Here is a 14495-nt window from a genome sequence, read left to right as displayed (position 1 = left end):
ATTTTTCTACCCTAAATTATTGGGGGGGATGATAATACAGGCCATCCCCCCCACTTGAAATATTGGGGGGGGGATACTATCCCCCCATCCCCCCCCCCGTGATCGCACCCATGATTAGAGGAAACGTTAAACTCATATTTTATATTTCAACAATACGTTTTGTATCGACATACGGCCCCATATTTTCTCGGTATGCCTTTTTTCTGCGAGAGCAGGCAGAGATGCCGATCTACAACAAAAGGCTAAAGATATTCATTCGACCAACCCATTCTCATTTTTCTTACTTTGTAATCTGATTGCAAAAAAGAAGTATGTATAATGATTAGACTGATTCGAGTAAAAAAAATATGGGTAAACAACTTTACAAACTTTGTGCATCAATAAAACAAAATACATGTATCACTGGCTTTCGGAACTATGTTAGGGCGGAGGAATTAGGACTGAGTGTCATTAATGAATAAATTGCTGATGAGATGTTTTACCGAGTTGCCCCTAAATGTGCATGCGCCGGGTCAAGCAGGTGTTTATCTTGTTGCCCGAATCAAGTTCTACAAATTAGGATAGGTGGTTACCCTGGCTAGGCCGTCGGGATATCCCTGGGGGCCCCTTGAAAAAAATACTTTTTTTGATTTAAAAAATGGTCTAAATAGCCCTTTATTCCCTTTAATTTTGTTAATTTGAGCCCCCTTAATGTGCATGCGCCGGGTCAAGCAGGTGTTTATCTTGTTGCCCGAATCAAGTTCTACAAATTAGGATAGGTGGTTACCCTGGCTAGGCCGTCGGGATATCCCTGGGGCCCCTTGAAAAAAATACTTTTTTTAATTAAAAAAAATGGTCTAAATAGCCCTTTATTCCCTTTAATTTTGTTAATTTGAGCCCCTTAATGTGCATGCGCCGGGTCAAGCAGGTGTTTATCTTGTTGCCCGAATCAAGTTCTACGAATTAGGATAGGTGGTTACCCTGGCTAGGCCGTCGGGATATCCCTGGGGGCCCTTGAAAAAAATACTTTTTTTGATTAAAAAAAATGGTCTAAATAGCCTTTATTCCCTTTAATTTTGTTAATTTGAGCCCCCTTAATGTGCATGCGCCGGGTCAAGCAGGTGTCTATCTTGTTGCCGAATCAAGTTCTACAAATTAGGATAGGTGGTTACCCTGGCTAGGCCGTCGGGATATCCCTGGGGGCCCCTTGAAAAAAATACTTTTTTTGATTAAAAAAAATGGTCTAAATAGCCCTTTATTCCCTTTAATTTTGTTAATTTGAGCCCCCTTAATGTGCATGCGCCGGGTCAAGCAGTGTGTCTATCTTGTTGCCGAATCAAGTTCTACAAATTAGGATAGGTGGTTACCCTGGCTAGGCCGTCGGGATATCCCTGGGGGCCCCTGAAAAAATACTTTTTTTGATTAAAAAAAATGGTCTAAATAGCCCTTTATTCCCTTTAATTTTGTTAATTTGAGCCCCCTTAATGTGCATGCGCGGGTCAAGCAGGTGTTTTCTTGTTGCCCGAATCAAGTTCTACGAATTAGGATAGGTGGTTACCCTGGCTAGGCCGTCGGGATATCCTGGGGGCCCCTTGAAAAAAATACTTTTTTTTAATTAAAAAAAATGGTCTAAATAGCCCTTTATTCCCTTTAATTTTGTTAATTTGAGCCCCCTTAATGTGCATGCACCGGGTCAAGCAGGTGTTTATCTTGTTGCCCGAATCAAGTTCTACAAATTAGGATAGGTGGTTACCCTGGCTAGGCCGTCGGGATATCCCTGGGGGCCCCTTGAAAAAAATACTTTTTTTAATTAAAAAAAATGGTCTAAATAGCCCTTTATTCCCTTTAATTTTGTTAATTTGAGCCCCCTTAATGTGCATGCGCCGGGTCAAGCAGGTGTTTATCTTGTTGCCCGAATCAAGTTCTACAATTAGGATAGGTGGTTACCCTGGCTAGGCCGTCGGGATATCCCTGGGGGCCCCTTGAAAAAAATACTTTTTTTAATTAAAAAAAATGGTCTAAATAGCCCTTTATTCCCTTTGATTTTGTTAATTTGAGCCCCCTTAATGTGCATGCGCCGGGTCAAGCAGGTGTTTATCTTGTTGCCCGAATCAAGTTCTACAAGTTAGGATAGGTGGTTACCCTGGCTAGGCCGTCGGGATATCCCTGGGGGGCCCTTGAAAAAAATACTTTTTTTAATTAAAAAAAATGGTCTAAATAGCCCTTTATTCCCTTTAATTTTGTTAATTTGAGCCCCCTTAATGTGCATGCGCCGGGTCAAGCAGGTGTTTATCTTGTTGCCCGAATCAAGTTCTACAAATTAGGATAGGTGGTTACCCTGGCTAGGCCGTCGGGATATCCCTGGGGGCCCTTGAAAAAAATACTTTTTTTGATTAAAAAAAATGGTCTAAATAGCCCTTTATTCCCTTTATTTTGTTAATTTGAGCCCCTTAATGTGCATGCGCGGGTCAAGCAGGTGTTTATCTTGTTGCCCGAATCAAGTTCTACAAATTAGGATAGGTGGTTACCCTGGCTAGGCCGTCGGGATATCCCTGGGGGCCCCTTGAAAAAAATACTTTTTTTAATTAAAAAAATGGTCTAAATAGCCCTTTATTCCCTTTAATTTTGTTAATTTGAGCCCCCTTAATGTGCATGCGCCGGGTCAAGCAGGTGTTTATCTTGTTGCCCCGAATCAAGTTCTACAAATTAGGATAGGTGGTTACCCTGGCTAGGCCGTCGGGATATCCCTGGGGCCCCTTGAAAAAATACTTTTTTTAATTAAAAAAAATGGTCTAAATAGCCCTTTATTCCCTTTAATTTTGTTAATTTGAGCCCCCTTAATGTGCATGCGCCGGGTCAAGCAGGTGTTTATCTTGTTGCCCGAATCAAGTTTCTACAATTAGGATAGGTGGTTACCCTGGCTAGGCCGTCGGGATATCCCTGGGGGCCCCTTGAAAAAAATACTTTTTTAATTAAAAAAAATGGTCTAAATAGCCCTTTATTCCCTTTAATTTTGTTAATTTGAGCCCCCTTAATGTGCATGCGCCGGGTCAAGCAGGTGTTTATCTTGTTGCCCGAATCAAGTTCTACAAATTAGGATAGGTGGTTACCCTGGCTAGGCCGTCGGGATATCCCTGGGGGCCCCTTGAAAAAAATACTTTTTTTAATTAAAAAAAATGGTCTAAATAGCCCTTTATTCCCTTTAATTTTGTTAATTTGAGCCCCTTAATGTGCATGCGCCGGGTCAAGCAGGTGTTTATCTTGTTGCCCGAATCAAGTTCTACAATTAGGATAGGTGGTTACCCTGGCTAGGCCGTCGGGATATCCTGGGGGCCCCTTGAAAAAAATACTTTTTTTGATTAAAAAAAAATGGTCTAAATAGCCCTTTATTCCCTTAATTTTGTTAATTTGAGCCCCCTTAATGTGCATGCGCCGGGTCAAGCAGGTGTTTATCTTGTTGCCCGAATCAAGTTCTACAAATTAGGATAGGTGGTTACCCTGGCTAGGCCGTCGGGATATCCTGGGGCCCCTTGAAAAAAATACTTTTTTTGATTAAAAAAAAATGGTCTAAATAGCCCTTTATTCCCTTTAATTTTGTTAATTTGAGCCCCCTTAATGTGCATGCGCCGGGTCAAGCAGGTGTTTATCTTGTTGCCCGAATCAAGTTCTACAATTAGGATAGGTGGTTACCCTGGCTAGGCCGTCGGGATATCCCTGGGGGCCCCTTGAAAAAAATACTTTTTTTAATTAAAAAAAATGGTCTAAATAGCCCTTTATTCCCTTTAATTTTGTTAATTTGAGCCCCCTTAATGTGCATGCGCCGGGTCAAGCAGGTGTTTATCTTGTTGCCCGAATCAAGTTCTACAAGTTAGGATAGGTGGTTACCCTGGCTAGGCCGTCGGGATTCCCTGGGGGCCCCTTGAAAAAAATACTTTTTTTAATTAAAAAAAAATGGTCTAAATAGCCCTTTATTCCCTTTAATTTTGTTAATTTGAGCCCCCTTAATGTGCATGCGCCGGGTCAAGCAGGTGTTTATCTTGTTGCCCGAATCAAGTTCTACAAATTAGGATAGGTGGTTACCCTGGCTAGGCCGTCGGGATATCCCTGGGGGCCCCTTGAAAAAAATACTTTTTTTAATTAAAAAAATGGTCTAAATAGCCCTTTATTCCTTTAATTTTGTTAATTTGAGCCCCCTTAATGTGCATGCGCCGGGTCAAGCAGGTGTTTATCTTGTTGCCCGAATCAAGTTCTACGAATTAGGATAGGTGGTTACCCTGGCTAGGCCGTCGGGATATCCCTGGGGGCCCCTTGAAAAAAATACTTTTTTGATTAAAAAAAATGGTCTAAATAGCCCTTTATTCCCTTTAATTTTGTTAATTTGAGCCCCTTAATGTGCATGCGCCGGGTCAAGCAGGTGTTTATCTTGTTGCCCGAATCAATTTCTACAAATTAGGATAGGTGGTTACCCTGGCTAGGCCGTCGGGATATCCCTGGGGGCCCTTGAAAAAAATACTTTTTTTGATTAAAAAAAATGGTCTAAATAGCCCTTTATTCCCTTTAATTTTGTTAATTTGAGCCCCCTTAATGTGCATGCGCGGGTCAAGCAGGTGTCTATCTTGTTGCCCGAATCAAGTTCTACAAATTAGGATAGGTGGTTACCCTGGCTAGGCCGTCGGGATATCCCTGGGGGCCCCTTGAAAAAAATACTTTTTTTGATTAAAAAAAATGGTCTAAATAGCCCTTTATTCCCTTTAATTTTGTTAATTTGAGCCCCCTTAATGTGCATGCGCCGGGTCAAGCAGGTGTCTATCTTGTTGCCCGAATCAAGTTCTACAATTAGGATAGGTGGTTACCCTGGCTAGGCCGTCGGGATATCCCTGGGGGCCCCTTGAAAAAAATACTTTTTTTGATTAAAAAAAATGGTCTAAATAGCCCTTTATTCCCTTTAATTTTGTTAATTTGAGCCCCCTTAATGTGCATGCCCGATCAAGCAGGTGTCTATCTTGTTGCCCGAATCAAGTTCTACAAATTAGGATAGGTGGTTACCCTGGCTAGGCCGTCGGGATATCCCTGGGGGCCCCTTGAAAAAAATACTTTTTTTGATTAAAAAAAATGGTCTAAATAGCCCTTTATTCCCTTTAATTTTGTTAATTTGAGCCCCCTTAATGTGCATGCGCCGGGTCAAGCAGGTGTCTATCTTGTTGCCCGAATCAAGTTCTACAAATTAGGATAGGTGGTTACCCTGGCTAGGCCGTCGGGATATCCCTGGGGGCCCCTTGAAAAAAATACTTTTTTTGATTAAAAAAAATGGTCTAAATAGCCCTTTATTCCCTTTAATTTTGTTAATTTGAGCCCCCTTAATGTGCATGCGCCGGGTCAAGCAGGTGTTTATCTTGTTGCCCGAATCAAGTTCTACGAATTAGGATAGGTGGTTACCCTGGCTAGGCCGTCGGGATATCCCTGGGGGCCCCTTGAAAAAAATACTTTTTTTGATTAAAAAAAATGGTCTAAATAGCCCTTTATTCCCTTTGATTTTGTTAATTTGAGCCCCCTTAATGTGCATGCGCCGGGTCAAGCAGGTGTTTATCTTGTTGCCCGAATCAAGTTCTACAAATTAGGATAGGTGGTTACCCTGGCTAGGCCGTCGGGATATCCCTGGGGGCCCCTTGAAAAAAATACTTTTTTTGATTAAAAAAAATGGTCTAAATAGCCCTTTATTCCCTTTAATTTTGTTAATTTGAGCCCCCTTAAAGTGCATGCGCCGGGTCAAGCAGGTGTCTATCTTGTTGCCCGAATCAAGTTCTACAAATTAGGATAGGTGGTTACCCTGGCTAGGCCGTCGGGATATCCCTGGGGGCCCCTTGAAAAAAATACTTTTTTTGATTAAAAAAAATGGTCTAAATAGCCCTTTATTCCCTTTAATTTTGTTAATTTGAGCCCCCTTAATGTGCATGCGCCGGGTCAAGCAGGTGTCTATCTTGTTGCCCGAATCAAGTTCTAAAAATTAGGATAGGTGGTTACCCTGGCTAGGCCGTCGGGATATCCCTGGGGGCCCCTTGAAAAAAATACTTTTTTTGATTAAAAAAAATGGTCTAAATAGCCCTTTATTCCCTTTAATTTTGTTAATTTGAGCCCCCTTAATGTGCATGCGCCGGGTCAAGCAGGTGTTTATCTTGTTGCCCGAATCAAGTTCTACGAATTAGGATAGGTGGTTACCCTGGCTAGGCCGTCGGGATATCCCTGGGGGCCCCTTGAAAAAAATACTTTTTTTGATTAAAAAAAATGGTCTAAATAGCCCTTTATTCCCTTTAATTTTGTTAATTTGAGCCCCCTTAATGTGCATGCGCCGGGTCAAGCAGGTGTCTATCTTGTTGCCCGAATCAAGTTCTACAAATTAGGATAGGTGGTTACCCTGGCTAGGCCGTCGGGATATCCCTGGGGGCCCCTTGAAAAAAATACTTTTTTTGATTAAAAAAAATGGTCTAAATAGCCCTTTATTCCCTTTAATTTTGTTAATTTGAGCCCCCTTAATGTGCATGTGCCGGGTCAAGCAGGTGTTTATCTTGTTGCCCGAATCAAGTTCTACAAATTAGGATAGGTGGTTACCCTGGCTAGGCCGTCGGGATATCCCTGGGGGCCCCTTGAAAAAAATACTTTTTTTGATTAAAAAAAATGGTCTAAATAGCCCTTTATTCCCTTTAATTTTGTTAATTTGAGCCCCCTTAATGTGCATGCGCCGGGTCAAGCAGGTGTCTATCTTGTTGCCCGAATCAAGTTCTACAAATTAGGATAGGTGGTTACCCTGGCTAGGCCGTCGGGATATCCCTGGGGGCCCCTTGAAAAAAATACTTTTTTTGATTAAAAAAAATGGTCTAAATAGCCCTTTATTCCCTTTAATTTTGTTAATTTGAGCCCCCTTAATGTGCATGCGCCGGGTCAAGCAGGTGTTTATCTTGTTGCCCGAATCAAGTTCTACAAATTAGGATAGGTGGTTACCCTGGCTAGGCCGTCGGGATATCCCTGGGGGCCCTTGAAAAAAATACTTTTTTTGATTAAAAAAAATGGTCTAAATAGCCCTTTATTCCCTTTAATTTTGTTAATTTGAGCCCCTTAATGTGCATGCGCCGGGTCAAGCAGGTGTTTATCTTGTTGCCCGAATCAAGTTCTACGAATTAGGATAGGTGGTTACCCTGGCTAGGCCGTCGGGATATCCCTGGGGGCCCCTTGAAAAAAATACTTTTTTTGATTAAAAAAAATGGTCTAAATAGCCCTTTATTCCCTTTGATTTTGTTAATTTGAGCCCCCTTAATGTGCATGCGCCGGGTCAAGCAGGTGTTTATCTTGTTGCCCGAATCAAGTTCTACAAATTAGGATAGGTGGTTACCCTGGCTAGGCCGTCGGGATATCCCTGGGGGCCCCTTGAAAAAAATACTTTTTTTGATTAAAAAAAATGGTCTAAATAGCCCTTTATTCCCTTTAATTTTGTTAATTTGAGCCCCCTTAATGTGCATGCGCCGGGTCAAGCAGGTGTTTATCTTGTTGCCCGAATCAAGTTCTACGAATTAGGATAGGTGGTTACCTGGCTAGGCCTTCGGGATATCCCTGGGGGCCCCTTGAAAAAAATACTTTTTTTGATTAAAAAAAATGGTCTAAATAGCCCTTTATTCCCTTTGATTTTGTTAATTTGAGCCCCCTTAATGTGCATGCGCCGGTCAAGCAGGTGTTTATCTTGTTGCCCGAATCAATTTCTACAAATTAGGATAGGTGGTTACCCTGGCTAGGCCGTCGGGATATCCCTGGGGGCCCCTTGAAAAAAATACTTTTTTTGATTAAAAAAAATGGTCTAAATAGCCCTTTATTCCCTTTAATTTTGTTAATTTGAGCCCCCTTAATGTGCATGCGCCGGGTCAAGCAGGTGTTTATCTTGTTGCCCGAATCAAGTTCTACAAATTAGGATAGGTGGTTACCCTGGCTAGGCCGTCGGGATATCCCTGGGGGCCCCTTGAAAAAAATACTTTTTTTGATTAAAAAAAATGGTCTAAATAGCCCTTTATTCCCTTTAATTTTGTTAATTTGAGCCCCCTTAATGTGCATGCGCCGGGTCAAGCAGGTGTCTATCTTGTTGCCCGAATCAAGTTCTACAAATTAGGATAGGTGGTTACCCTGGCTAGGCCGTCGGGATATCCCTGGGGGCCCCTTGAAAAAAATACTTTTTTTGATTAAAAAAAATGGTCTAAATAGCCCTTTATTCCCTTTAATTTTGTTAATTTGAGCCCCCTTAATGTGCATGCGCCGGGTCAAGCAGGTGTTTATCTTGTTGCCCGAATCAAGTTCTACGAATTAGGATAGGTGGTTACCCTGGCTAGGCCGTCGGGATATCCCTGGGGGCCCCTTGAAAAAAATACTTTTTTTGATTAAAAAAAATGGTCTAAATAGCCCTTTATTCCCTTTAATTTTGTTAATTTGAGCCCCCTTAATGTGCATGCGCCGGGTCAAGCAGGTGTTATCTTGTTGCCCGAATCAAGTTCTACAAATTAGGATAGGTGGTTACCCTGGCTAGGCCGTCGGGATATCCCTGGGGGCCCTTGAAAAAAATACTTTTTTTGATTAAAAAAAATGGTCTAAATAGCCCTTTATTCCCTTTAATTTTGTTAATTTGAGCCCCCTTAATGTGCATGCGCCGGGTCAAGCAGGTGTCTATCTTGTTGCCCGAATCAAGTTCTACAAATTAGGATAGGTGGTTACCCTGGCTAGGCCGTCGGGATATCCCTGGGGGCCCCTTGAAAAAAATACTTTTTTTGATTAAAAAAAATGGTCTAAATAGCCCTTTATTCCCTTTAATTTTGTTAATTTGAGCCCCCTTAATGTGCATGCGCCGGGTCAAGCAGGTGTTTATCTTGTTGCCCGAATCAAGTTCTACGAATTAGGATAGGTGGTTACCCTGGCTAGGCCGTCGGGATATCCCTGGGGGCCCCTTGAAAAAAATACTTTTTTTGATTAAAAAAAATGGTCTAAATAGCCCTTTATTCCCTTTGATTTTGTTAATTTGAGCCCCCTTAATGTGCATGCGCCGGGTCAAGCAGGTGTTTATCTTGTTGCCCGAATCAAGTTCTACAAATTAGGATAGGTGGTTACCCTGGCTAGGCCGTCGGGATATCCCTGGGGGCCCCTTGAAAAAAATACTTTTTTTGATTAAAAAAAATGGTCTAAATAGCCCTTTATTCCCTTTAATTTTGTTAATTTGAGCCCCCTTAATGTGCATGCGCCGGGTCAAGCAGGTGTTTATCTTGTTGCCCGAATCAAGTTCTACGAATTAGGATAGGTGGTTACCCTGGCTAGGCCGTCGGGATATCCCTGGGGGCCCCTTGAAAAAAATACTTTTTTTGATTAAAAAAAATGGTCTAAATAGCCCTTTATTCCCTTTAATTTTGTTAATTTGAGCCCCCTTAATGTGCATGCGCCGGGTCAAGCAGGTGTTTATCTTGTTGCCCGAATCAAGTTCTACAAATTAGGATAGGTGGTTACCCTGGCTAGGCCGTCGGGATATCCCTGGGGGCCCCTTGAAAAAAATACTTTTTTTGATTAAAAAAAATGGTCTAAATAGCCCTTTATTCCCTTTAATTTTGTTAATTTGAGCCCCCTTAATGTGCATGCGCCGGGTCAAGCAGGTGTTTATCTTGTTGCCCGAATCAAGTTCTACAATTTAGGATAGGTGGTTACCCTGGCTAGGCCGTCGGGATATCCCTGGGGGCCCCTTGAAAAAAATACTTTTTTTGATTAAAAAAAATGGTCTAAATAGCCCTTTATTCCCTTTAATTTTGTTAATTTGAGCCCCCTTAATGTGCATGCGCCGGGTCAAGCAGGTGTTTATCTTGTTGCCCGAATCAAGTTCTACAAATTAGGATAGGTGGTTACCCTGGCTAGGCCGTCGGGATATCCCTGGGGGCCCCTTGAAAAAAATACTTTTTTTGATTAAAAAAATGGTCTAAATAGCCCTTTATTCCCTTTAATTTTGTTAATTTGAGCCCCCTTAATGTGCATGCGCCGGGTCAAGCAGGTGTTTATCTTGTTGCCCGAATCAAGTTCTACAAATTAGGATAGGTGGTTACCCTGGCTAGGCCGTCGGGATATCCCTGGGGGCCCTTGAAAAAAATACTTTTTTTGATTAAAAAAAATGGTCTAAATAGCCCTTTATTCCCTTTAATTTTGTTAATTTGAGCCCCCTTAATGTGCATGCGCCGGGTCAAGCAGGTGTTTATCTTGTTGCCCGAATCAAGTTCTACGAATTAGGATAGGTGGTTACCCTGGCTAGGCCGTCGGGATATCCCTGGGGGCCCCTTGAAAAAAATACTTTTTTTGATTAAAAAAAATGGTCTAAATAGCCCTTTATTCCCTTTAATTTTGTTAATTTGAGCCCCCTTAATGTGCATGCGCCGGGTCAAGCAGGTGTTTATCTTGTTGCCCGAATCAATTTACAAATTAGGATAGGTGGTTACCCTGGCTAGGCCGTCGGGATATCCCTGGGGGCCCTTGAAAAAAATACTTTTTTTGATTAAAAAAAATGGTCTAAATAGCCCTTTATTCCCTTTAATTTTGTTAATTTGAGCCCCCTTAATGTGCATGCGCCGGGTCAAGCAGGTGTTTATCTTGTTGCCCGAATCAAGTTCTACAAATTAGGATAGGTGGTTACCCTGGCTAGGCCGTCGGGATATCCCTGGGGGCCCCTTGAAAAAAATACTTTTTTTGATTAAAAAAAATGGTCTAAATAGCCCTTTATTCCCTTTAATTTTGTTAATTTGAGCCCCCTTAATGTGCATGCGCCGGTCAAGCAGGTGTCTATCTTGTTGCCCGAATCAAGTTCTACAATTAGGATAGGTGGTTACCCTGGCTAGGCCGTCGGGATATCCCTGGGGGCCCCTTGAAAAAAATACTTTTTTTGATTAAAAAAAATGGTCTAAATAGCCCTTTATTCCCTTTAATTTTGTTAATTTGAGCCCCCTTAATGTGCATGCCCGGGTCAAGCAGGTGTCTATCTTGTTGCCCGAATCAAGTTCTACAAATTAGGATAGGTGGTTACCCTGGCTAGGCCGTCGGGATATCCCTGGGGCCCCTTGAAAAAAATACTTTTTTTGATTAAAAAAAATGGTCTAAATAGCCCTTTATTCCCTTTAATTTTGTTAATTTGAGCCCCCTTAATGTGCATGCGCCGGGTCAAGCAGGTGTTTATCTTGTTGCCCGAATCAAGTTCTACGAATTAGGATAGGTGGTTACCCTGGCTAGGCCGTCGGGATATCCCTGGGGGCCCCTTGAAAAAAATACTTTTTTTGATTAAAAAAAATGGTCTAAATAGCCCTTTATTCCCTTTGATTTTGTTAATTTGAGCCCCCTTAATGTGCATGCGCCGGGTCAAGCAGGTGTTTATCTTGTTGCCCGAATCAAGTTCTACAAATTAGGATAGGTGGTTACCCTGGCTAGGCCGTCGGGATATCCCTGGGGGCCCCTTGAAAAAAATACTTTTTTTTATTAAAAAAAATGGTCTAAATAGCCCTTTATTCCCTTTAATTTTGTTAATTTGAGCCCCCTTAATGTGCATGCGCCGGGTCAAGCAGGTGTTATCTTGTTGCCCGAATCAAGTTCTACAAATTAGGATAGGTGGTTACCCTGGCTAGGCCGTCGGGATATCCCTGGGGGCCCCTTGAAAAAAATACTTTTTTTTATTAAAAAAAATGGTCTAAATAGCCCTTTATTCCCTTTAATTTTGTTAATTTGAGCCCCCTTAATGTGCATGCGCCGGGTCAAGCAGGTGTCTATCTTGTTGCCCGAATCAAGTTCTAAAAATTAGGATAGGTGGTTACCCTGGCTAGGCCGTCGGGATATCCCTGGGGGCCCCTTGAAAAAAATACTTTTTTTGATTAAAAAAAATGGTCTAAATAGCCCTTTATTCCCTTTAATTTTGTTAATTTGAGCCCCCTTAATGTGCATGCGCCGGGTCAAGCAGGTGTTTATCTTGTTGCCCGAATCAAGTTCTACAAATTAGGATAGGTGGTTACCCTGGCTAGGCCGTCGGGATATCCCTGGGGGCCCCTTGAAAAAAATACTTTTTTTGATTAAAAAAAATGGTCTAAATAGCCCTTTATTCCCTTTAATTTTGTTAATTTGAGCCCCCTTAATGTGCATGCGCCGGGTCAAGCAGGTGTTTATCTTGTTGCCCGAATCAAGTTCTACAAATTAGGATAGGTGGTTACCCTGGCTAGGCCGTCGGGATATCCCTGGGGGCCCTTGAAAAAAATACTTTTTTTGATTAAAAAAAATGGTCTAAATAGCCCTTTATTCCCTTTAATTTTGTTAATTTGAGCCCCCTTAATGTGCATGCGCCGGGTCAAGCAGGTGTTTATCTTGTTGCCCGAATCAAGTTCTACAAATTAGGATAGGTGGTTACCCTGGCTAGGCCGTCGGGATATCCCTGGGGGCCCCTTGAAAAAAATACTTTTTTTGATTAAAAAAAATGGTCTAAATAGCCCTTTATTCCCTTTAATTTTGTTAATTTGAGCCCCCTTAATGTGCATGCGCCGGGTCAAGCAGGTGTCTATCTTGTTGCCCGAATCAAGTTCTACAAATTAGGATAGGTGGTTACCCTGGCTAGGCCGTCGGGATATCCCTGGGGGCCCCTTGAAAAAAATACTTTTTTTGATTAAAAAAATGGTCTAAATAGCCCTTTATTCCCTTTAATTTTGTTAATTTGAGCCCCCTTAATGTGCATGCGCCGGGTCAAGCAGGTGTTTATCTTGTTGCCCGAATCAAGTTCTACGAATTAGGATAGGTGGTTACCCTGGCTAGGCCGTCGGGATATCCCTGGGGGCCCCTTGAAAAAAATACTTTTTTTGATTAAAAAAAATGGTCTAAATAGCCCTTTATTCCCTTTAATTTTGTTAATTTGAGCCCCCTTAATGTGCATGCGCCGGGTCAAGCAGGTGTTTATCTTGTTGCCCGAATCAAGTTCTACAATTAGGATAGGTGGTTACCCTGGCTAGGCCGTCGGGATATCCCTGGGGGCCCTTGAAAAAAATACTTTTTTTGATTAAAAAAAATGGTCTAAATAGCCCTTTATTCCCTTTAATTTTGTTAATTTGAGCCCCCTTAATGTGCATGCGCCGGGTCAAGCAGGTGTTTATCTTGTTGCCCGAATCAAGTTCTACAAATTAGGATAGGTGGTTACCCTGGCTAGGCCGTCGGGATATCCCTGGGGGCCCCTTGAAAAAAATACTTTTTTTGATTAAAAAAAATGGTCTAAATAGCCCTTTATTCCCTTTAATTTTGTTAATTTGAGCCCCCTTAATGTGCATGCGCCGGGTCAAGCAGGTGTTTATCTTGTTGCCCGAATCAAGTTCTACGAATTAGGATAGGTGGTTACCCTGGCTAGGCCGTCGGGATATCCCTGGGGGCCCCTTGAAAAAAATACTTTTTTTGATTAAAAAAAATGGTCTAAATAGCCCTTTATTCCCTTTGATTTTGTTAATTTGAGCCCCCTTAATGTGCATGCGCCGGGTCAAGCAGGTGTTTATCTTGTTGCCCGAATCAAGTTCTACAAATTAGGATAGGTGGTTACCCTGGCTAGGCCGTCGGGATATCCCTGGGGGCCCCTTGAAAAAAATACTTTTTTTGATTAAAAAAAATGGTCTAAATAGCCCTTTATTCCCTTTAATTTTGTTAATTTGAGCCCCCTTAATGTGCATGCGCCGGGTCAAGCAGGTGTTTATCTTGTTGCCCGAATCAAGTTCTACGAATTAGGATAGGTGGTTACCCTGGCTAGGCCGTCGGGATATCCCTGGGGGCCCCTTGAAAAAAATACTTTTTTTGATTAAAAAAAATGGTCTAAATAGCCCTTTATTCCCTTTAATTTTGTTAATTTGAGCCCCCTTAATGTGCATGCGCCGGTCAAGCAGGTGTTTATCTTGTTGCCCGAATCAAGTTCTACAAATTAGGATAGGTGGTTACCCTGGCTAGGCCGTCGGGATATCCCTGGGGGCCCCTTGAAAAAAATACTTTTTTGATTAAAAAAAATGGTCTAAATAGCCCTTTATTCCCTTTAATTTTGTTAATTTGAGCCCCCTTAATGTGCATGCGCCGGGTCAAGCAGGTGTTTATCTTGTTGCCCGAATCAAGTTCTACAAATTAGGATAGGTGGTTACCCTGGCTAGGCCGTCGGGATATCCCTGGGGGCCCCTTGAAAAAAATACTTTTTTTGATTAAAAAAAATGGTCTAAATAGCCCTTTATTCCCTTTAATTTTGTTAATTTGAGCCCCCTTAATGTGCATGCGCCGGGTCAAGCAGGTGTCTATCTTGTTGCCCGAATCAAGTTCTACAAATTAGGATAGGTGGTTACCCTGGCTAGGCCGTCGGGATATCCCTGGGGGCCCCTTGAAAAAAATACTTTTTTTTATTAAAAAAAATGGTCTAAATAGCCCTTTATTCCCTTTAATTTTGTTAATTTGAGCCCCCTTAATGTGCATGCGCC

The sequence above is a fragment of the Lytechinus variegatus genome, chromosome 6, assembly GCF_018143015.1.
Source record: "Lytechinus variegatus isolate NC3 chromosome 6, Lvar_3.0, whole genome shotgun sequence".
NCBI lineage: Eukaryota > Metazoa > Echinodermata > Echinoidea > Temnopleuroida > Toxopneustidae > Lytechinus > Lytechinus variegatus.
The sequence above is the reverse complement of the archived record's forward strand: the minus strand, read 5'-3'. Positions refer to the sequence as shown.